Raw genomic sequence first — 24,001 nt, forward strand, 5'->3', positions numbered from 1 at the left:
GTACTTCATATCTGTTTATAATTTTTTTGTCTATGGACACATGCAAAGGGATGGCTGCTGTGTTAATTTATTTTTATTTATTTATTTATTTTTACTGTTTTTTCATTAACTTCAATCTGTGGCAACTTAAGAAAGAAGTCTATCGTTTCAACGGAAGAGATAAAGTTATAATATTTTGATGAACGATTACAAGGTCAAAAAAAAAAAAAAAAAAAAAATCACACACACACACACACACACCCACACACACGCATTGATGAATCATTTACAAGAAAATCAGCAACATGCATTTACAAAACATGTGAAATTTAAAACATGCAATAGGGTAAAATTTCAAATCATGCTGACTTTAAAATTTGTTTTTAAATTAAGAAAACTATGCTGAATATGGGCGTGCAAAATCATGAAAGTGGTACTTAATTGTTCAGATGGAATTTGTTTGTGAAAAAAGAAGGATGGATGTTAATTCTTCGACAAATGAACACAAAAAATGGAAAGTCCTAGAAATCAACAACATCAGATCTTTTAAACAGAAGAGAGTGTTTTTATTTTGGTGCTTCTGACATGCATTGCTACATAATCAGAATCTTACATCACCAGAAAGAAGAAATATTATTTTGATTAAATGTGGCATGATCAGTTTAAATATAAATGAAACACATGCACGGACTGTTCACAATAGGATCATTAACATGCATTTAAAAAAATAGTTCCCTTCCAGGAACTTCGAGCTACGTCCGAAGACGCTATGGGAACGCCATCAGCGTAACCGGCACTCTGAATATTGTATACAACCAGTCTAATGAATGGGCGAGGCGTCACGGGCGGGGTGACGTCACGACCAGGTATATAAGCACGTGCGGCGGAGCCGGCATCAGCTTTTTGTCATTCAGCAAGCGCTCTGTGTATTGTCAGTCTGATTTGTGTCTTGTGAGTCTTATTTGGTGTTGTCTGTCTTAGAAACCCAAGAGATTATGCCTAAAGCCAAGGCAAAGACTAGGGGCGATCCCAGATCGCGTTTCAGGTTGTGTGTTAGTCCCTGCCCTCGTTACATAACGAGTGGACACACACACAACCTGTGCGTGGTCTGTTTGGGTGCGGAGCATGCGGCATCAGCTCTCGAGGGAGCCGATTGCCTGCACTGTGAGCGGCTCTCGCTGCGCACACTCCGCACCCGGAAGGCTCTCTTCGAGAAGGGAGCCTTCGCGAGCCTCCCACGCGGTGCTGGCCCCGCTGCTGCCGAGGCAGAGCGGCGGCTGCACGCGTGGGGCTCGCAGGCTGATCTGGCTGGCGCGAGTCAGACGGGCATCTCCTCCCGTATCCGCCAGATCTGGCGCCCCGTCTCTCGGTGCGGAAGCGGTTCTCTTTCCCCAGAGACGAGGGCTCGACGCTTCATCTCTCTTCCTCCGAGGAGGTTGATGAGACGAGCGTTGACGAGGTTTCGCCGCCTCCGTCGCTCCAATGTAATAGCGAGCTCTCCAAGCGCGCTGTCGGTCCCGCTTTGCAATCAGAGCGGCGGCTGGGCTCGCGCGGCTCGCATATGGATCATCAGATCCAGCGCGCGCTCTCTGTGTTTGGAAGCGGTTCTCTTCCCCCAGAGAGAGGGCGCGACGCCCCGCCTATCTTCCTCCGAGGAGGTGGATGAGGAAGGCATCGATGAGCTTTGTAAACTCCAGTGTTTTGTACAGACACAAATAGAGCCGGTCCCGCTCTGCTGAGGCAGAGCGGCAGCTGCGCTCGTGGGGCTCGTAGAGAAAAAAGGCTGATCTGGCTGGCGGGCATATAGAAGAGAAGAGAAAAGGAATTATCTTCTCCCGTATCCACCAGATCTGGCGCCCCGTCTCGCGGTTCGGAAGCGGTACTCTTCCCCCCGAGACGAGTGCTTGACGCTGCGTCCTCCGAGGAAGTTGATGTGACGAGCGTTGACGAGGTTTCGCCGCCTCTCTCGCCCCAGTGTGAGGAGCCACAAGAGCCTTCAGTTTCCCCCGGTCTCCACCGAGGTGTTGAGATCGCGGGTGGAATCTTTGAGGGCAGATGGTATGCGCGAAATTCAGGTGGCTGCTGGGCGGGCGCAGCCTCCTCCGCATACCAGCTCCTCGCGCAACAGGTCCTGACGGGCGAGCCCCAGGACCGCGGAGGGCGACCCCTACTGGGGTGGAGCGGCTTACACCGCGGCACACGGTGACCGTCTCCCCTCAGGTGCTCTCCGGGGATTTGTCTGTCAACCCTGCAGTTCCAGGGCACAGCAGGTCCCAGCGAGTGTTGCTCTCAGGTTCTTCCGCCTGTGATTTCAGCGGGCCTGAGAAACTCGCCTCAGCCGCCAGATTACGCGTCTCCTGTCGGTGCGCCGCAGCGAGACAGCGGTCTGGCCGCTTCTCTGACACCAGAGGTCAGTCTCGAGAGACTGATTCCCTTAGTAGCTCGTTGGACAGCGAGCTGCCGAATGTGTCTCTCTGGTTCGTTCAGATGTCCTGACGGGCGAGCCCCAGGACCGCGGAGGGCGACCCCTACTGGGGTGGAGCGACTCACACCGCAGCTCACGGTGACCGTCTCCCCTCGGTGCCCTCCGGGGATCTGTCTGCCAACCCTGCAGTTCCAGGGCACAGCAGGTCCCAGCGAGTACTATCCTCAGGTTCTACCGCCTGTGATCTCAGCGGGCCTGAGAGACTCGCCCCAGCCGCCAGACTACGCGTCCCCTGCCGGTACGCTCCAGCAAGACAGCGGTCTGGCCGCTTCTCTAACACCAGAGGTCAGTCTCGAGAGACTGATTCCCTTAGTAGATCGTTTGGCGGCCTGGCAACGGCTGCCGAACGTGTCTCTCTGGGTCCTGCGCACGGTAGAGGCTGGCTATTCCATCCAGTTCGATGGGCCGCCCCCGCGGTTCAACGGGGTCTGCGTGACTACGGTCCGCCCCGAGCAGGCTCTGGTCCTGGAACAGGAAGTCAACACTTTGCTGAAAAAGGAAGCCATAGAGTTGGTTCCACTTCACGAAGTGCACACCGGCTTCTACAGCCGGTACTTCATTGTTCCGAAGAGGGATGGAGGGCTCAGGCCCATACTGGACTTGCGTCTCTTGAACCTCTCAGTCAGACCGCTGAAGTTCAAGATGTTGACGGTCAAGCAGATCGTGTCCCAAATCAGGTCCGAGGACTGGTTTGTCACGATAGACCTCAAAGACGCCTATTTCCATGTGTCCATCATTCCCTCTCACAGGAAGTTCCTGAGGTTCGCTTTCGGGGGCAAAGCGTACCAGTATCGGGTTCTTCCCTTCGGCCTAGCACTCTCACCCCGCACTTTCACCAAGTGTGTGGATGCGGCACTGGTCCCGTTGCGACTGCAAGGCATCCGCATACTAAATTATATCGACGATTGGTTGATCCTTGCTCAATCAGAGCAGTTGGCAGCTCGGCATCGAGATGTCGTTCTTGCCCACATGAAGTATTTGGGGTTAAGACTAAACGCCAAAAAGAGTGTGCTTTCTCCAGCTCAGAGAACCACTTATCTAGGCGTGGTGTGGAATTCGACCACGATGCAGGCTCGTTTGACCCCTGCTCGGATCGAGTCGATCCTCACGGCAGTCAGGAGAGTGCGAGAAGGCCAGCCATTCACTGTCAAGCAGTTTCAGAGGCTGCTTGGGCTCATGGCAGCTGCGTCCAGCGTGATTCCTTCTGGCCTGCTGTACATGAGGCCCCTACAGTGGTGGCTCAAGACCAGGGGGGTCTCCCTGAGGGGAAACTCGCTCCGCGCTGTCAAGGTATCACGGCGCTGCATCCGTGCCTTAGACATGTGGAGGAAACCCTGGTTCTTGTCCCAGGGCCCGGTGCTGGGAGCTCCTTGTCGCCGCGTCTCGCTAGCGACGGACGCTTCCCTCACCGGTTGGGGTGCGGTCATGAGTGGCCACCCTGCCCGCGGTCTGTGGAGTGGTCGCCACCTGACGTGGCATATCAACTGGCTAGAGATCCTAGCTGTGTTCCGTGCTCTCAAGCACTTCCTCCCAGACCTGAGAGATCGCCACGTGCTGGTCCGCACCGACAGCACGGCAGTGGTCTCTTACATCAACCACCAAGGAGGTCTGCGATCGCGCCCCTTGTACAAGCTGGCACACCAGATCCTTGTGTGGTCCCAGGGCAAGCTCCTATCATTGAGAGCTGTGCACATTCCTGGGTATCTCAACATCGGAGCAGACGTCCTGTCGAGACAGGGGCCGAGGCCCGGGGAATGGATGCTTCACCCCCAGGTGGTGAAGCAGATTTGGAAGGTCTTTGGCCAAGCACAGGTGGACCTCTTTGCGACTCGAGAGTCGGCGCAATGTCCCCTTTGGTTCTCTCTAGCTCCTCCAGCGCCTCTGGGACTGGACGCTATGGTACAGACCTGGCCGAGGCTTCGTCTGTACGCCTTCCCCCCGATCGCTCTGCTCCCGGGAGTTTTGGCGAGAGTGCGCCGGGACGCGGTAAGCCTACTGTTAGTAGCGCCGTTCTGGCCGGGCCGAGTATGGTTCTCGGATCTGATTTCCCTCCTCGACGGCACCCCGTGGCCGGTACCGATCAGGAGCGATCTCCTCTCACAGGCCGGGGGCACCCTTGTGCACCCCCGCCCGGAGTGCTGGAGGCTGTGGGTGTGGCCCCTGAGGGGGCACAACTCATAGCTTCCGGTCTGTCAACCGAGGTTGTCGAGACCATCCTCCAATCCAGAGCTCCCTCTACGAGGAAACTGTACGCCTTGAAGTGGAAACTCTTCACTTCATGGTGCGGAGACCGCCAGCTCGACCCAGTCAACTGCCCGATCCGCGCAGTTCTGGAGTTCCTGCAGGCCCGCTTCTCCGCAGGGTTAACCCACTCCACTATTAAGGTCTACGTGGCAGCTATCTCGTCGTACCACGCCCTTGTCAGTGGCCAGTCAGTGGGCAGACACCCCCTGGTTACACGTTTCCTCCGCGGTGCGCTGAGGCTGAGGCCGCCTGTACGACCCCGTGTCCCCACGTGGGACCTGGCTGTGGTACTAGAGGCTCTGTGCAGAGCACCCTTTGAGCCTCTCGGGGAGATAACTGATAGACTCCTCACCATCAAGACCGTCTTCTGCTGGCTATCACCTCTCTGAGGAGGGTGAGTGACCTCCAGGCCCTATCTGTGGCCCCTTCGCATATTGACTTTGCGCCCGGTTCGGCGAAAGTCTTCCTCTACCCCCGTGTGGGGTACATACCGAAGGTTCTGACGGTCGTACCACAGCCGGTCGTACTCCAGGCCTTCTGTCCTCCTCCCTTCAGGGAGCCCGACCAGGAAAGGCACAACTGTGTGTGTCCAGTGCGAGCACTGGACGCATATATCCACAGAATGGCTGTGGAGAAAGACGGACCAGCTGCTCGAGTGCTTTGGTCCGCCTAAGAGGGGTCTTCCTGTTACGAAGCCCACTCTTACTAGGTGGATAGTGGATGCCATCAATCTGGCGTACGAGACCTCTGACCTTCCCCCGCCGCTGGGAGTCAGAGCGCACTCGACCCGAGGTGTGGCGGCCTCCAAGGCCTTCTGGGCAGGTGTCTCCATGCAAGACATCTGCAACGCTGCTGGGTGGTCCACGCCCCTGACATTCGCCAGGTTTTACAACCTCGACATCAGAGCCACTCCAGGCTCATCCATCCTTTCAGCCTGACACCAGGCAGGGACTTGTCAGTCTGGCGGCGTTGGTATTGCGTTCCCATAGCGTCTTCGGACGTAGCTCGAAGTTCCTGGAAGGGAACGTACCAGGTTACGTATGTAACCCAGGTTCCCTGAAGGGAACGAGAGCTACGTCCCGAGCCACACTTCCGGCATCCCTGCCAGCGCTTGCTTCATGACTTGAAGCTGATGCCGGCTCCGCCGCACGTGCTTATATACCTGGTCGTGACGTCACCCCGCCCGTGACGCCTCGCCCATTCATTAGACTGGTTGTATACAATATTCAGAGTGCCGGTTACGCTGATGGCGTTCCCATAGCGTCTTCGGACGTAGCTCTCGTTCCCTTCAGGGAACCTGGGTTACATACGTAACCTGGTACGATTTTATGCTGACTTTATAGTTTAATTTGAAGAACTATATTATTTTGGATGAGCAAAAATCATGATTACAGTAATTCAAGCTTGAAAAGTTTTTAGAGAAATTTAGAGTCCTAGCAAGTGTTTTTTATTTCAATGCTTCTGACATGCTTTGCTACATAATCAGAAACTAAAAAAAAAACTTCCTGTCCCCAGGAAGTGTCAGAACTGCTGTGAGGAAACGAGCTGTTTTTTCCTCCTCGGGCAATGTGGCAGACAGTTTCCCCTGCCAGCAAGCAGCTTGGAAGGGTTAACACCGGACTAAAGGGGTGCCAGCCCCTCTGCTCTGAAGTGTGTGTATGTGTGTGTGTGTGTGTGTGTGTGTGTGAGAAAGAGAGAGAGAAGCTGTGTGACGGCCCCTCTGGGTGTGTGTCAGTTTGTCAACTGAACTGTGAGGCCAGCGGGCCCTCAGATGTGCTAAACATGTCAGTAGCAGTGTTGCTGAATGTCCCCTGAATAATGCGACTCCACCTGGGTTACATCGCACTCTGTCATTGTATTCACAGTTGTCAAAGACAAAAACAGACCGGATAAACACCGGTATACATATAGCTCTCTGACAAACTGCTTCATATTGTTATATCCTTCTAAGACACCCACTTTTTAAAGAACTAGTTCACTTAACAATGAAAATGTATACATTTATGCACACTCATGTCGTTTCAATCCTGTATAGGCTTTTCCATGTTCATTCAGACACTGTAAAAAAAAAAAGAAAAAAAAAGAAAAGAAAAACAGAAAAATGTACTGGTAATTTTCTGCCAAGACACCACCTGTTAAAACAAAACTATGCCATACATAATTCAAAATATGGGTAGAACACCTGTAAAAATCAGTATGGAAAACTCCTTAATATTAACACAGTACACCTTACACTCCTACGGAGTTCTTACAATTCAGACTTTTTTTCCCCAGATTTACGTTACAAACTCGCAATTCTTAATAGTTTTCTCAGAATAGTGAGATAAACTCGCAATTATGAAAACAGTCTTTTCCCCTGAAAATTTTACTTTATAACTCACAATTGTGAGTTTATATCTAACAATTCTGATAAACAAAGTCAGAATTGTGAGATACAAACCTAACATTTGCAAAAAAAACATCTGAATTGCGAGTTTTTTATTTTTTAATTCCCTTTTAATTCCCTCATTATATTTTCCTTTCCTTATGAAAATTAACCATAGTTAATATCTGTAAGGGTTGCACTGTCACGCATTGGTAATACAAACTGCATAAAGACGAAGGAGGTCAACAAAAAAACTTTTAATAAGAATAATGGGCTTGAAAACCAACTTAACATTGATGAGAATGAACGAATACTTAGGTAGAACTGAGGGTTTATAAACACGAACCAAACAAAGGGAACTAATGGGATAATTTAACAAGACACCAGGTGAACAGAATAACTAATTAAACAGATTGGGGAAAACTAGGTCACCGGGGAAAGAGAGACAAAAACCACAGACATGTAAAAAACAAATAGTAAATCCTGATACTGTATGTTTCAGAACTCAAAACTTCCTCTGCAGTTAAAACAAACAAATAGGCCTATTGTTTCCACTTTTCAAAAACAACTGCAAAAAAAAAAAAAAAAAAAACCAGACATCTTTAATTTAGTTTTTACGACAATATACACTATAAAAGGTATACAATGAGTTGAAAAGGCTATCATAATTTTTATTTGCTGGTAACAAATTTCATGTCACCTTTTTGTTTGCTTCTGTTTTGATGACAAATTAATCTTTTACTCCATTTGCTCACCTTGTGTTTTGCTCCATTTTCGCAGCTGAACAGTAGCTAACACATGCGTGTTAGTGTGAAAAAGTTAAAGGAACACTCCACTTATTTTGAAAATAGGCTCATTTTTCAACTCCCCAAGAGTTAAACAGTTGAGTTTTACCGTTTTCGAATGCATTCAGCCGATCTCCGGGTCTGGCTTTAGCACTTTTAGCTTAGCTTAGCGTAGATAATTGAATCTGATTAGACTGTTAGCCGTATGGGTGCAGCAGGTGCAATAATATAATCCTGCGCCTGAAAGTAGTCCCTGGCTATATCATAACTAGTTACCTAGCTGGGGACTACTTTCAGGCGCTGCGTACTATTATTGTGCCTGCTGTACGGCAGCAAAGTTCCTTGAGAGTGTAGTTCCTAGCCATATCGGCCTAGAAAATGGCAACTTTTCATTTTCCGTCAGTCTTAGTACACGATGTAACTACAGAAGAGTCAAGTTTTAAATAGTAAAAATATCAAAACTCTTTGGCCATTTTTGAGCGCGATGCTAACGGTTTAATAAGATTCAATGATCTATGCTAAGCTACGCTACCGCCAGAACCGGAGATCGGCTGAATGGATTCGAAAACGGTAAAACTCAACTGTTTAACTCTTGGGGAGTTGTAAAATGAGCCTATTTTCAAAATAAGTGGTGTGTTCCTTTAACTTTTTCACACTAACAAGCATGTGTTAGCTACTGTTAGCTACTGTAAATGCTGACAGAATGTTATTAATATGTTAAGTGATCCTCAAGAAGACCGCTACGGCAATTTAGATTCTGCGTGATGTTACCCCAAAATGAATCCAGTTGCATCAGTTTCATGTGCATAATACTAATCAGATGCCATTCTTTCCTCATATAACTTCACCACTTCACAGGTTGAGCAGAGTAATGTGGTCACAACAGTAATCCTGAGATCGGCATTCTCAACAAATCTCTCCCTTTCAAATGTGTGAATGGATGCATGAAACCCACAATGGCAGCTGTGTCGCAGACCCAGTAGGAAACTAAAATCACTTTGGATTACGACATAAGAACTGGCACTGGCTTGCAGCAAGAGCACCGTAGCGAGAGCAGGAGGTGCTGCTGGGAAGGAGGAGATGAAGGAGACACAGGGGTTCAGATGCATTGAATGGATACTCATATGCCAGCAGAGATTAGACTCTCCTGTGAATCTTTGCTTTCTGCTTTCATGCGTGAGAAAGGCATGATTGTGCGTAAAGCTCCTCCGCTGATCTTGATTAGTAAGAGGCTCTTCATTCCTCAGGGTGACTTTAAGACTCCAATGGATCTACTAGACTTAGTCATAAGCCAGAGAATCGTTTTAGATGTACATGGTCCATTTTAAAATACTTTTTTAAATAATCAATTATAATTTTCTAAATAGGATGCTTTGCTTCTCACACAATGAATGTAACAGTTCAAAGAAAATGCATGTAGTGCATAATGATAGATTGTTAATTTTACATTGTGTGATGGTGACTACTGGTGTAACATCTCAAAGCAGTGATTTTTTGGGCTAATTATATGTTGCAAACAGCACTGATTAAGAAAATATATTTTTTCAAATTGGATATATTTTTTTTTTCATCTATTGCACTGCCTGTATGAAAGTAAATCCGTTTTTATCTTCAATTGTTTATACGGAAGTTAGATTAATTGGAGAATTGAGAGTAAATGGAGCACTTCTCACGTCACAAACTATGCTCAGATTTTACATGATACCAAAGTTTGCAATTGAAGTCAGAGATTTTAAGACACACATTTACCATCACATTCTTCCCTGACTAATATATCCCATCCATATATTCATATATACACCCTCTGAACAATAAAACATTGCTCTGGGTGGTATAAGACGTGTGGTAAGAGGAGTGTGAACTGAATTCCAGAAAATACTGGCAGCAAGTGTCAGGACCCAGGGAGAGGCATAAAAAGAAAACGTCCAGAGTGTGGGCACATATTGTGCTTGAGGAGACAGAGGGCAGATGCTGGTAGTCCGGCAAGAAAAAAGCTGCAGTAGTTTGGCTGTGAAATGACACAAAAAGCTGAGCAGAGGTCAAGAAATGCATGTTTAACACTGTGCCAACTTAAAAATAGTCTCGATGTACTATATCCAGTTTCATTTTGCTCTCTGTAAGTGTGGTTTGGCAAGGTGCTTTGTTTAGCAGTTGGGCTGGACTGACTGCCGACTCACAAAAACATAAATTCTTGAATTTACGAATGAGTCATAGACATGATATTAAAGAAGTTACTTTTCAACTTGTGGACTAAACTGAACTTGTGGATTAAACTTAAGTCTTAGAAAATATGAAATCTTTCAGTCAGCACTCCTTTGAAACTGATTATTTGCATGCTTCTGTTTAGCTTTGCTATAAATCTAGAAGCTGTTTGTTTTATGTTGTTAAGCATAATGTTGCAGGAGTGGGCAATTGTAATGTCGTCCACAAAAGAGGCCAAATGTTTTTGCATATCTGAAAGCAAACACTAGGTGACCTTCGACTGAAATAGAGAGCAGATCAGTCTTGTCAAGATTATATTGAGGGTGGTGAGCAGACCATTTTAAATAGACAAAAACATAACCTGATTATAACCACTGATAGCCGAATATTAATATTTCCATAGGATTTGCTTATGTTTATGCACATGCATACATTTATATTCCTCACATACCCCCTGCAAGTGTTTATCCTTTGTTGTTTTGTTTTTATTTATATACATAATGCACTACTCCAGTCCATAAATTAATGTCTTGTTTTTTACTTATCCATCATTTAAGCGTTCTAACTTTAAACCATCACTTCAAGCTAAAATATGCATTAATAATCCATAATAGCACGTTTATCACATTTTTGTTTAGAACTGTTTTGGACTAGTAAACAGCACTTGATCTGTACATATTTCTATCCTGATTCAGACGAGACAACTTTTTCACTTTCTTTATAAGATGTTAATTGATGGACTGGAGTGGTGTGGATTACTTGTGGATTACTGTGATGTTTTATGACTCTCATTCTCACGGCACCCATTCTCTGCAGAGGTGAGCAAGTAATGCAAAATGTCTCCAAATCTGTTATGATGAAGAAACAAACTCATCTACATCTTGGATGGCCTGATGGTGAGTACATTTTCAACAAATTTTCATTTTTGGGTGAAATATTCCATTAAAGATTCTATAAAGATTATGTGGGGTGCAACTGTATATGTGGATCCACTTTGTATTGTTACAGTCACTGTTTGTATCTCTTTTTAATCATAGTAATGGATCCAGCTTTATGAGCATGTAGATTCTCCTAGTGCAGATGAAAGCAATACATAATAACAACATGATTACTACATACCCAATTCTCAAAGTAAATAACACACAAATACACTACAGGATACACTGCAAATTACATGTTCGTTTCCTTCCAATCACAATATAATCACTATCACAGACACATAACGTTCTCTCCATATCATTTCCCTCTTCCCAGCCCATAAATAGAGACAGTGGCTGATTAGCACAGCCCAAGGAGGCATCTCTGAAACTGCCATTCTGACAGAAAAACGAACAGAACTCGTGACATGTCCTGTGTTCATAAATGTGCATCATTTCGAATGATCCTAAAATAAGCCTGCATGCTCAATACGCAGGCCAAAGGCCATCCAGAGCAGAGAAATTATGTATGTGTTCCTAAGTCGATAAAAAGACAAGCACAGTTCTCCACATAGCATGAGCCATTTGAATTGCATTATTGAATCATCAGGGATGGATGTGCTATAATATCAAGGTCTTTCTCTCCAATATGCAATTTTGTTATTTCTCTTGCCAAGTCACAGGACCAAAATGGGTTATGTGCCCACTCGTACACTGCGGCATCCTGATTCATCTGTGTCTCTGGTGTACGTGAATATGATTATTTGTTACTTTTTCTTCGGTCTCTTTAGTATACAAACAATATGAGTCACAGTTATACTTGTGATAGGTAGAAGGTATTACAACTGTGTATGAAGAGTTTATCATAATATAACAAAGGTGAGAAGGTTTAAGGACTATACACATGGGGCATCAACTCTGACAAGAAGCTTTTGAGCAGAGTAAGAAAAGGCAATTTACATAGATTTACAAGGTGGCGAGCTTCAAGAAACGAGAAACTGAATGGGCTACTCACTTTGCATCTCAAGATCTATCATTTTTCAGTAATGTTGTAAAGTCAAACAGTGTCAAATACAATTATTTTCAAAATGCTATTAGTGTGTGATACAGCTGAAGAATGTGAAAGACAAGCTTACAGTTGTGCAGAATGCTGCAGAGCACCACACAAGATATCATGGCCACAAATGAAGAATTATTGCCACAAATAATATTAATTTGTTCCTGTGTTTTAGGTAAACTCTGGTCACATTTTTGTGAAACTAAAATGAGATGAACAAATTAGTACACGTGGCCATGATTTAACTAAACCAGGGTATCAATGAATAAAATGCTGTAAAATTACAACTGAGGTTCATTAAATAGAAAGAGAGAGAGATCCCTGCAGATCCTGAGCACCATGGACAAACATCTAATCTTGTAAAATGTTGTAAGTACTGAAATGTTGTAAATCTTGTAAATGGTAAGTACTGCCGCTCCATAGTATTTAGAGTACATGTGATTGTGAATCTCGAAAGTGCAAGTGAAACTAAAAAGTGATCGTGCATTCAAAAGCAGTTTCAATGCCAGGCATAGCGGCTCCCTGATGCCCACAATTATACAGTATAATTACCCAATGATATAAGTGAGGGAAAATGAGAGAAAGCATTGAAATATATATTTACATTTATTCATTTAGCTGAGGCTTTTATCCAAAGCGACTTACAATTGCTATATACGTCAGAGGTCGCACGCCTCTGGAGCAACTAGGGGGTTAAGTGTCTTGCTCAGGGACACATTGGTGTCTCACAGTGGATTCGAACCCGGGTCTCTCACACCAACGGCATGTGTCTTATCCACTGCGCCATCACCACCATATATTTGGAAGTAAGCGCAGTCAGGAACGATATTAAAGGAACACTCCACATTTTTTTGGAAATAGGCTCATTTTACAACTCCCCAAGAGATAAACAGTTGAGTTTTACAGTTTTTGAATCCATTCAGCCAACCTCCGGGTCTGGCGGTAGCACTTTTAGCTTAGTTTAGCATAGATCATTGAATCGGATTAGACCATTAGCATCTTGCTCAAAAATGACCTAAGAGTTTCGATAATTTTTCTATTTAAAGATTGACTCTTCTGCAGTTACATCGTGTACTAAGACCGACAGAAATTGAAAAACTTTCTAGGCTGACATGGCTAGGAACTATACTCTCATTCCGGCGTAATAATCAAGGAACTTTGCTGCCGTACTATGGGTGCAGCAGGCGCAATGATATTACGCAGCGCTTGAAAGTAGTTCCCAGCTCAGTAGCCTATGATATAGCTGGGGACTACATTCAGGTGCTGCGTAATATCATTGCGTAATATCATATAAATGATCTATGCTAAGCTAAGCAAAAAGTGCTACCGCCAGACCTGGAGATCGGCTGAATGGATTCAAAAACGGTAAAACTCAACTGTTTAACTCTTGGGTAGTTATAAAATGAGCCTATTTCCAAAAAAAGTGGTGTTCCTTTAAGCTCAACTGACTCAAGCGGTTTTAAAGGGAGCACTGTTTAATCCGGCAAGGACCACAGAGAGATCCCCAAGAGGGGATAATGTGAGGGTTAGAGGGTTTAACCTTCTAGCGCCTCTCAGGAACCAGATGATTAGTTTGTCCTTCCCCAAAGACTTGGCCCCTACATTTTCAAAGTGGTGGGGGACAGCCTCCACTCCAACTTCAGGACAGAAAGTTCTCTGTTCTCATTAACACCAATCAACGAACAGATTCCACTTCAAAGCATAAGCCTGCCTCGTAGTGGGGGCTCTAGCTTGAGTGATAGTGTCTATCACAGCCTGTGATAGACCCCTTAAGACTACCACGTTCCATCCAGAAGCCACAAATGGAGGTTCCAAAGATCTGGACATAGGTGCCAAATTGTACCCTGTCCCTGAGAAAAAAGGTCCTTCCTCAGGGGAATTCTCCAGGGAGGGGCAGTCACAAGGAGAATTAGGTCTGAGAACCAGGTCTGGGTAAGCTAATAGGGCACAACCAGCCTTCTCCTCGTCCTCCCTGATTTTGCAAAGAGGCCCACAAGGGGAAATTCACCACACCTGCACACTTCACCTGGGGAATGTCCACATACCCCCTGGCTGCCCCGCTATTGGAGATGGAGTGAGAGTGTGAGGCTCAAGCGTGACCTGGTAGTATACGGTGCCTTTTATGCTTTAGTGAACTCCTCATGTACCTCCGGGAAGAAAGTCACTGGGATGGATCATGGCTGAGAGTCACGCCCAGAACCCAGATACAAATCTTCTAGCCTCAAGCGTTCAGCAGAAAGGTGGAGCAGTCACCTCCAACCCAATGTTACCTATGTTACTTTTGTTCCTTTTAACACAAATTATGATTATATGGGCAGATTATCAATTAATAAAGATTTATTTTCGCGATTCCTTGCACAATATTTTGTTGTTATGCACCACTACTGTAGTGAATAGTTTGTAAACTAATACATTTTGACGTCTGCATCACATAATTAGCTCCAATATGTATGGATTTTTCCTAATGTAGTAAACTGACACAGCATTGTACCAGGGTTGCAGCCCTGAGGTTTAAGTCCAGTAAACAGCATTCCACAATGGAGCTCTAGATGCTACTTGCTTCATCAAATGTGTTTTTTCTCACATTTGCTTTTGTTAACACTCTGTTAGGTTTAGTGTAGTTAAGTGTAGGTGGTGTATTAATTACAAACGCAAGTGCATTAGAGCATCAACCTTTTAGCGCCACTCAATGGACGTTTCATTTCCGAATCCGAACTGCCGTAATATGTTCATTAATGGACATGAAAGATAGCCTTCCTCAAATTGTGCAGCTTCTTAAGGAGATTTATTTTAATTGGATGTATGATTTTCACCCAGCGGATGATGAAACGGGCTGAAAAGTCCCATAAACTTACATCACATGAGGAAGCCATGCCATGACTAGGGATGAAGTCATAAGGGGCACTAAGCAACCGCCTAGCAGCCATCCAAAAGAACACCCTAGCAACCACCTTAAAAATGTTTATAACTGCCTAGCAACTCTCTGGCCACAACAAATTACCATCATGAGCAGGCACTGCTTATATTTATTTCAGAAAATGTAAATTATTTCTCTGCCATCAAAATACAATACATAGATAAAGATGAAAGCATTTCCTTAGCCAATCACTCTGTCCCCTGTTTCTCCAGCGGCTGCTGATTACACACAATTGCATGCTTTGTTTGTACTTTCAGTAATATTGTTGTGTGCCATTGAGACACTCATTAATTTTTAATTAGCATTGTTCTCAACAACAGAGATTGGCAAGAACAACAGCTTTGCTAGTTATTCCCAGAGATAATCTATTAATGAGATGCAAATGAGCTGTTATTATCTGATTAGTGACTAAATAATTTCAACAAATAATCGTACCAGTATGGCAGCTTGAATTTGTTTGTCCAAATTTTACATTATAATGTTGAATAAATAGTTTTATTAGTACTGAGGAAAACAAGTTGCGACATTTACAATTAGGCAAATTGTTCTTCTTCTTAAACTGTTAGGTTGTTCAAGTCTCCCAGCGACTGAACAAGAGCAGAGCTTGTGGAAAATAACCAGAGATTAGATCTACCGTCTCTAAAATCTGTTTTACAGTGAGCTAGAGGAGACACGGCGATTCCTCACAGCCAGAAGCAGCTAACAGAGCCTCATTATAGATCCCCACAGCACGTTTGGATTCAGAGATTAGAGGATATGGCTGCGCCCATTACAGGATTGTTCTTTTAATGTATCTTTGGAACGTTTTACTGCCTCACATTTCAGTCTTTAAATAGAGAAAAAGTTCCTGGCTATGATATCTGGCATGGCAGGAGAGGAAGCAGGTGTGCATGTGTGTGTGTATGTTGGTCTGATTAAATGATTAGATGGATTGTGTCCAGTATACTTGCACTAAATGCCAGTGATTTTCACAATTACATTACTGTGATGAAAACACAGAGATACAGTATAAGGTTCCAATCTCAGGGAGTTACATGGTCAATCTGCCATTTACATTATTTTTTTTAGCCCCTGAAAGCACAAAATAGCTCCATTGAGCAAACTGGATGATGATTGAAATGGCAAGATAATATTCACCTTATTTTGCAATGCAGAAGTAAGCTATTTTCTGTGAATGTGCACGATTTCTAATTCATTAACTGCTCAAATAACTAGAAGAATACCAAATGAAGTAAACGGTAAAACTATTGTGCTACAAACCAGTGTGTTTATGAATGTGCTAATAAATCAAAATAATATAATAACAACTGCCAGTTTGCAACATCAAGCAGCATAACAGACTGTACAGCTAAAATAGCAGGATAGCCTCAAATTAACCTCAAGTTAACTAAAAGTTAAAAGTAAGGTGGTGTATTACTGTCACGTGTTTGTTCTGTTTTGCACATTCAGCTTTATTGTCATTCCACTACATGTGGGGACATACAGTGGAATGAAATGTCGTGCCTCGCAGGACGGTGCTACATAAATACAGACATACAACAATGAAGTAAAAAAAACACTATAAACCTATACACAACTAACCTACTGACAGATTTAACTATAATTTATACAATATATAAGTATTTACCCTATACAAATAAAAAAATAGAAGATAAAAAATACAAACTATACGAATGCTTCACATAAATATTTACCCTATACAAACTAAAAATTAAAAGATAAAAAATACAAACTATACGAATGCTTCACAAATACTGTACATGTGCAAAGAGAGACATTTTGAGTCAAGCAGCTGGTTGGGGAACAGAGCAGGATGATTTGTAGTGCCTGAGCATGTAAACATACATATATTGCTGAGTCTTTTGTGGGATTGTGTACATGCAGCAGTGTGTGTAAAGTGTCTAGTGCACATAGAGGAGAGTGTGTTACTACAGGTGGTTTGTACAGGCCCACTCACCTGTGTGTAGCACACTTCAAATTGCACAAAAAAAAGTTCCATACAGTTTTTTCTTTGGTGTGGTAAGGTTGGGGGGGGGGGGGGGGGGGGGGGTGGTCCATGTTTCAGCAGGTAGGGGTTTGCATGGGGTTTCAGAGGGAGGCGGGGTGGTTTGAGTTCAGAGGGCACCGCTGGAGGGTCTTGCGGTCAGCAGCACTGCAGTTCCCATACCAGACAGTGATGCAGCTGGTCAGCACACTCTCAATGGTGCCTCTGTAGAATGTGGTGAGGATGGGTGGAGGGATGCTTGCTCTTTTCAGCCGGCGGAGAAAGTGTAGGCGCTGTTGTGCCTTTTTGGAGAGTGACATGGTGTTGGTGGTCCAGGTGAGATCCTCTGTGATGTGCACCCCCAGGAATTTAGTGCTGCTGACTCTCTCCACAGTCGAGCTGTCGATGGTCAGTGGGGGGTGGTCAACGGAGTTTCTTCTGAAGTCCATCACAACCTCCTTTGTCTTCTCCACATTGAGGGACAGATTGTTAGTGCCACACCATTCAGCCAGCTGTGCCACTTCCTCTCTGTAGTGCGTTTAATCGTTGTTGCTGATGAGACCTACCACTGTTGTGTCATCAGCAAACTTGATGATGTGGTTGGAGCTGAACTTGGCAGTGCAGTCGTGGGTCAGCAGTGTGAAGAGCAGCGGGCTGAGCACACAGCCTTGTGGGGTCCCTGTGCTCAGTGTGGTAGAGCTCGAGGTGTTGTGGCCGACACGGACTGACTGAGGTCTTCCGGTTAGAAAGTCCAGGATCCAATTACACAGGGAATTGTTAAGGCCCAGCAGGTTTAGTTTATTTATGAGCTGTTGTGGGATTATTGTGTTGAATGCCGAGCTGAAGTCAATGAACAGCATTCTAACATAGGTCTTATTTTCTAGGTGGGTAAGAGCCAGGTGGAGGGTGGAGGAAATTGTATCGTCCGTAGAGCGGTTTGGACGGTATGCAAACTGGAGCGGGTCGAGTGTGTTGGTGAGTCTGGTTTTGATGTTGTGCATGACTAACCTCTCAAAGCACTTCATCATGATTGGAGTCAGTGCTATGGGACGGTAGTTATTTACACAGGACACAGGTGATTTCTTTGGTACCTGTATGATTGTTGTGGATTTGAAACACGTGGGGACGACTGCCTGGCTCAGCGAGGTGTTGAAGATATCTGTTAGGACATCTGTCAGCTGTGCAGCACAGTCTCTCAGAACACGGCCAGGTATGTTGTCAGGTCCCGCAGCCTTGCGTGGGTTAATCCTAGATAGGGTCTTCCTTACGTCGGCTGGAGACAGACAGAGCGCCCGGTCGTTGGGAGGTGTGGGCAGTTTTTGTGCAGGTGTGTCATTCTGCATTTCAAACCGTGAATAAATGTGGTTGAGTGCATCGGGGAGGGATGTGTCCTCATCACAGGCCTGTGGCGGGGGCTTGCAGTCAGTGATGGTCTGAATGGCTTGCCACAGGCTCCGTGTGTCTCTGCTGTCTGTGAAGTGATTGTTGATTTTTTGAGCGTATGACCGTTTTGCATTTTTGATGCCACAGGACAGAATGACTCTTGCTGTTTTGAGGGCTGCTTTATCTCCTGATCTGAATGCTTCATCTCTGGTCTTTAGCAGCCCACGAACCTCTGCTGTCATCCATGGCTTCTGGTTTGCACGTGTGGTGATGGTCTTGGTGACTGTCACATCATCAGTGCACTTTTTGATGTAAGCAGTCACAGTTTCAGTGTACTCATGTATGTCTGTGTGGTTGTTGTAGGTGGCTCCCTCTTTAAACATGTTCCAGTCTGTGTCCTGGAAGCAGTCCTGCAATGCTGAGGTGGCATTTTCTGGCCATACTGTTATCTGCTTTTGAACCGGTTTGGCGAGTTTGAGAAGTGGTCTATATGCTGGGATTAGCATAACAGTGATGTGGTCTGAATACCCGAGGTGGGGGCGGGGTACAGCCTTGTAAGAGTTCTTTACTGTTGTGTAAACAAAGTCCAGTGTGTTGTTTCCCCTTGTTGCAAAGTTCACATGTTGGTAGAAGTTTGGCAAAACTGTCTTTAAGTTTGCGTGGTTGAAGTCACCGGCTATGATGAAAAAGCCATCAGGGTTATTTGTTTGTTGTTCGCTGATGGCGCTACACAGTTCACGAAGCGCGTCCTTAGTGTTTGCACACGGGGGGATGTAAACTGCAACAATAACAATCACCGTGAACTCCCGCAGCAGATAGAACGGTCGACACTTCACAAACATAAACTCCACCAGCGATGAACAGTGTTTAGATAATACCGCAGCATTGTTACACCAGTCTTTGTTGATATACACACACAAGCCACCTCCGCAGGTCTTACCAGACAGTGATGAATCTCTATCCACTCGGAAGGTGGTTAGCCCGTGCTGCTAAATGATGGAGTCCGGGATGTTGTCGTTTAGCCATGTTTCGGTGAAAACAAACACACAACAATCCCTTGCCTCATGCTGTGTAGACCGACTGAGTTGAATTAAGTCCAGTTTGTTTTCCAGAGAGCTAACGTTTGAGAGCATGAGTGTTGGAAGAGCCGGTCTTGTGGGGTTAACTCTTAGCCTAGCTCGTATACCTCCGTGCTTACCGCGCTTCCGTCCTCTCTCACACCGCTTGCGACGCTGCCTTGTGGGGGTAGCATCAGTAGGCGAGGCTGCGGTCTCAAGGTCCGGCTCCAGCAGTAAACAAAGGCCTTGTAGCTTCTCTGTAGCCGCCGGCGAGAGTTGTTGTTTGTATGCGTTACCGATATCCAAAAGACTTTGGCGATCATAGATTAGTTTTGGGGTGATTTCCTTATGAGTTAGCGGTAAACTGGCACTATTTGGAGACGAACAGACGACATTAAAAGACACTGGAGGAGAGGCTTCTCCTCCAGTGCTCCTTTGTTTCCATTCCATTATAAGTCTCGTGTTCTCCCTGGGTTTTTTTGTCTGCTGTTAAATGTCTTATGTTTAAATGTCTTCAGTGTTCGATATTAAAGATTTGTGTTTTGAAGAACTCCCTGTTTCCTTCGTCCCCGCAGAAACACTGACAATTCCTCTTTTTTTTTTTCTTTTTTTTTTTTTAAACATAAAAGCAATGTTTTGTTGTTTCAGGCAAGTGTTGCTATTGTTAATTCTAAGCCCAATGTATAATACTTGGTGCATATCTTATCCAAACACTGTCAAACACTGTTTGCAGATACCATAGGAATTAATTAGAAGTGCTGTAAACTGAATCCTACCTGTAGGATTTTCTTTGTGCCTTATTTTTTCAGCATAAACTCAAAAAATAGTTCAATCCAAGACTAATGTTTAATGGCAAAAATGTTAAAGATTAGCTGGTAGGCTGTCGATAACAAGCTGTTGCCCACAAAAGCAGTTTTTTCGTAGTGAAGCCTCTCCTCTAGTGACATCCATTAAAAAAACAGCCTCTGGTCTCCATCCCTGTGTACTGCAGCACTAGGCTTGTTTTGCTAACTTTGTTTATATGCTTGCCTTAAAGCGGTTTTGGTGGAGCGGCCTATAGGTTTGTAACAGATTAGACAAAAGCCTAAGGTGACGATCCATGTGCATAGAGTTTAATATCAGCAAGCAATTCAAAAAGTAAATCCACAAAGAGTAAAAAGAAAAGCAGGCAAGGTCAAATGCAACACAACATCTGAAGGGGCAAATTAATTCAAAACAGCAGGCACAAATCAAAAGTCATCACACCAGGCATTTCAAAGTAGTGATACATGCTTTCAAAACACTGCTTCAGGAAGTTTGGAAACCTTTGGAAATCATTTGCTTTGAACCAGTGATTCATTCACATTCATGCACGTACTGTATTGCAACAAATCATAGATGTTTCAAACATTTTGACAAATTCAATGGTCCGCCAGGGGACAATGTCTGTGAACCCATCTCTGTTTTTACCTGATCAGTTTTATAAATTTGTAGAGCTCTATTAATAGTCTCTTATTGGCCTGATTAACCAGCTCTCCATAAAACAAACAGAACAAGCCCTGCAATTAAATAAAATAACACAGAACACTTCATATTTAATGGTAATAGATGATTTGTTAATTGCATTTAATAGATTACACTTCCAATAAAATAAATGATAAAAGGTGTTTTTAAGCATGTTTGACCTGAGTTTTCATTGCATTGACACCATTCTGACCGGTGACAAGTGAACAATGAATCATTTTGTGATGCGATTCAGTTTTGAAAAGTTTTGTTTCTCTCATGACTAGTTCAAAGAACATAAGAGAGAAAAGAAATCAGAACTCTCAGAAATGGCTTATAAACAACAACAACAAATCATAACCTAACAATGGAGCAGGCATTCTTTATAAGGTACCAAACAGAAAATGAGAAATAACAGGAGTAGATGTTACAAAGCTACAGATTTTACACTGCTGTCATTTTCCTTCAAATCTAATATCTGCATTAGCTTTTCTAAAATGAACAACTTCGTGCATTAACAGACAAATATATTGCTTCAACACATATCTAGCCAGTGAATCTTAACCTTAGGTAACAGTTTATTTTATAACTTCCCTTCCATTCATTTGCATTCCCAGGCTGGGGGCTGAAAAATTTCAAAGCATATTTAACAGATAGTGCTGCTAATTCTAACTTTCACTAAAAGTATTTAAACGGGTCATATGATGCTATTTCAAGTTTTCCTGTCTCTTTGGAGTGTTACAAGCTGTTTATGCATAGATAAGATCCCTGAAGTTGCAAAGACTAAAAAAACAAAGAGATATTCTTTATAAAAGTTAAGACTCTGCTATGCCCCCCTAAAACGGCTCATTTAAACACGTCCCCACATGTCTACGTCACGGTGTGGGAAGATTTGCAAAACACCACCCAAACATATACGCAAAGAAAGAAGGCAGGACTATTATTCTCGCTGTAGTATTGTTGCTGCCACCATGTCCTGGAGATGCTGTGTTTCGTTGTGAAAGGCAAAGTACTTTGTTTGGGCTTCTAAAAGAGGACACAACAAGGAATCAGTGGTTAAGTTGTATTTACAACACTGTTCCAGAACAGTTCAACCCAAATATTTGAGTGTGTGCAGCGCATTTTATGGAGGACTGTTTCATGAACCTGGGAGAGTAGCCTACAATGCTGACTTGCACAAAGGCTGTTTCTATAAAGTGAGGCAATTCCAACTTTGCAAGGACAGTCTGGCGCTTCTGACTCACAGCCAGTAAGTATGTTTCTGCTTTAACATTCATGTCTGCTGTGACTCCAAGCCAAAAGAAGCTTTCAAAAGAATTTCTTAGTCTACTAGACACTTTTGATTTTTTGCAATGGGTTCTGAACCAACTCATGTTCAGGGCCATACTCTGGACTTAATTTTATCCTGTGGGTTAACAGTTTTCAACATTAATATTGATGATGCAGGCTTGTCTGATCATATGCCTATATTATTTTCTATGCCATTGGACGGGAAAACTCAGAGACATTCCCTACTTCCGCGTTGGACTCGTATCATCACTGACCGTTCAGCTGAAGAATTGTCCTCCATGTATGTGCATTTAAATGCTAATCAGGATATGATTTCCTCTACATATCACTTGGATGCTGATGAACATCTAAGTCTGTTTAATGCTACCTGTTCTAATATTTTAAACTGTTGCACCACTAAAAGTTAAAAAACATAAACAAAATTCAGTACATTGGCAAAATGACCTTACTCATTCTCTCAGACAGACCTGTAGAAGGGCTGAAAGTAAATGGAAAAAAGATAAACTACAAGTGTCATATGAAATTTTAAGAGACTCTCTTTCTGCCTATCAGCGGGCTGTAAAGGCTGCAAAATGTAGTTATCTCTCTGAGTTCATTTTAAGAAACAGCCATAAGCCAAATATCCTTTTTTCCATGGTTGAATCTGTTCTTCGCCCAAATGTTAATCTGTTATATATATAAAATGCCATACATTCCAATCACTGCTTCCACTTGGTCTGTCTTTGAGCCTGTAAACTTGAATACTCTAATTGAGATTATGTCTACTCTAAAATTTACTATGTGTTCTCAGGATGTTATTCCTTCATGTTTCTTTGGACAGATTGAGACTGTTGGACCCGATCTGTTGTCTATTATTAACAACTGTCTTTATACTGGCACTGTACCTGGTGCCTTTAAACTTGCCACGATGCAGCCTCATCTTAAAAAAACAAGATTGGATCCCACATTACCGTCTAGTTTTTAACCTATTTCAAACTTGACTTTTCTTTCCAAAATTTTAGAGAAAGTGGTTCTAAATCAACTCAGTCTTATTTGACCATCAATTCAATCTCTGAAAATTTTCAATCTGGTTTTAAATCCTGTCACAGCACAGAGTCAGCTCATTTAAGAGTTTTGAATGACATCATGCTAATTACTGACACTGGACAGTCTATGGCTTTGGTTCTGGTAGACCTCAGTTCTGCTTTTGATTTAGCTGATCATAATACACTTATATCACGTCTTGAAACATGTGTTGGCCTTCGGGGCATGGTATTGCAGTGGTTTCGTTCTTATCTCACAGATAGGAGGTATATTGTTAGTATTGGAAACCACTCCTCATCTGAAATATCTTTAAAATCTGGTGTCCCTCAGGGCTCGATCCTTGGTTCAGTGCTGTTTTCTCTTTACATGCTTCCTCTAGGATCTATTCTTAATAAGTATGGGGTCTCTTTTCATCTGTATGCCGATGACACACAAATATATATATCCCTTTGAAGTGTGATAACAAGCAGTCTATTTTAGATTGTTTGGATGAACTAAAACTTTGGCTTACAAGTACCTTCCTAAGCCTCAATGAAAGGAAAACCAAATTTATTTTGTTTGGCTCAAATGACGACTGTGTACATCATTTTGAATCTGGACCTCTTACTCCATATAGAACTACATGTGCAAAAAACTTAGGTGTATGGTTCAACAATAATCTTAAATTTGGTAAGCAGATAAGTGCGCGTGGTTAAGTCCTGTTTTTATCATCTTCGTCTTTTGATGAAGGTGAAGCCATTTTTGTCTCTTGTAAGGCTCCACGCAGCCGGCCCAAAGAAGGTTTCCGGTGGTGGATGAAGGTTTCCTGCGTGCTCGGTCTTTCCAAATGT

The sequence above is a fragment of the Barbus barbus genome (assembly GCF_936440315.1).
Source record: "Barbus barbus genome assembly, chromosome: 2".
Classification (NCBI taxonomy): Eukaryota; Metazoa; Chordata; class Actinopteri; order Cypriniformes; family Cyprinidae; genus Barbus; species Barbus barbus.